The following is a 1,852-nucleotide window of genomic DNA, read 5'->3' on the forward strand; positions in this document are numbered from 1 at the left end:
TTAATGATTTTTATAAATTAAATGGCATTATTCATGAAACCACTGCACCATATTCACCTGAAATGAATGGTAGAGCTGAAAGAAAGAATAGAACTTTAACTGAATTAGTTGTAGCTATTATGTTAAGTTCTAGTGTAGCATCCTCTTGGTGGGGTGAAATTTTATTAACTGTATGCTATGTACTAAACAGAGTCCCCAAGGCTAAAAGCAAAAATTTTCCCATATGAAATTATTAAGAATAGACAACCAAACCTGTCTTATTTGAGAACTTGGGGTTGTCTGGCTTATGTCCGGATACCAGACCCAAGAGAGTTAAACTCGCAAGTAGAGCCTATGTATGTGTATTCATTAGGTATGATGTAAACAGCAAAGCGTACATGTTTTATGACCTTAACACAAAAGTGATCATTGAGTCTAACGATGCTGACTTCAATGAAATGAAATTCCCTTTTAAATTGAGGAATAGTGGGGGCACAATAACTTGTCACATACCTATGATTAGGAATAATGATAATAACGATGAGTTTGAAATAGAACCTAGAATAAGTAAGAGAGCAAGGACTGCTAGAGAGTATGGACCTGATTATAATGTCTATACATTGGAAGAGGATCCATCAACACTCCAAGAAGCTTTGACTTCTTTGGATGCTGATTTGTGGCAAGAAGCTATAAATGATGAGATGGATTCTCTAGAGTCTAACAACACCTGACATTTAGCTGACTTGCCTCCTGGCTGCAAACCTATTGGTTGTAAGTGGATATTGAAAAAAATGTAAGTGAATATTGAAAAAGAAACTGAAACTCGATGGCACAGTGGATAATTACAAGGCTCGCCTTGTAGCTAAGGGTTTCAGACAAAGAGAAAATGTAGATTTCTTCGACACATTTTCACCTGTTACTAGAATAACATCCATTAGAGTACTAATATCGATCGCTGCGATACATAATTTATTAGTACATCAAATGGATGTTAAGACTGCCTTTTTAAATGGTGATTTGGAAGAAGAAATCTATATGGAACAACCTAAAGGTTTTTTAATACATGGGCAAGAAAATAAGGTCTGCAAGTTAGATAAGTCGTTGAATGGTCTTAAACAAGCACCTAAACAGTGGCATGAAAAGTTTAACGGCTTAATGGTCTCGAATGAGTTTAAGGTGAATGAAAGTGACAAATGCATTTATTACAAATCAGAAAATGACATTTACACTATCATATGTGTCTATGTAGACGATCTACTCATATTTGGTTCCAACATTCATGTTGTGAATAATGTGAAATCATTGTTGTGTAACAACTTTGATATGAAAGACCTTGGAGAGGCAAGTGTAATCCTTGGTATAAAAATTACTAGGTCAAAAGAAGGAATTTCTTTGGATCAATCTCACTATGTGGAAAAAATCCTAAAGAAATATAAATACTTTGACTCTAGCACACGATACGATCCAAGTGTAAAACTTTTTAAGAACATTGGTGAAGGTGTAAGACAAGCTGAATATGCTAGCATCATTGGAAGCCTTCGATATGCCACTGATTGCACTAGATCCGACATTGCCTATGTTATGGGATTATTATGCAGGTTTACTAGTAGACCAAGTATGGAGCATTGGCATGCTATTGAAAGGGTAATGAGATACCTTAAGAAAACAATGAACCTTGGATTACATTATCCAAGGTTTCCAGCTGTCCTACAGCTGTCCTATAAGGATTCAGTGATGCTGATTAGAACACTCTTTCAGATGATTCCAAAGCAACCAGTAGCTATATATTTAGCATAGTTGGTGGAGCTATTTCTTAGAAGTCAAAGAAACAGACTATTCTGGCTCAATCCACTATGGAAGCTGAGATGATAGC

Source organism: Lupinus angustifolius, chromosome LG08 (genome assembly GCF_001865875.1).
Source record: "Lupinus angustifolius cultivar Tanjil chromosome LG08, LupAngTanjil_v1.0, whole genome shotgun sequence".
Classification (NCBI taxonomy): domain Eukaryota; kingdom Viridiplantae; phylum Streptophyta; class Magnoliopsida; order Fabales; family Fabaceae; genus Lupinus; species Lupinus angustifolius.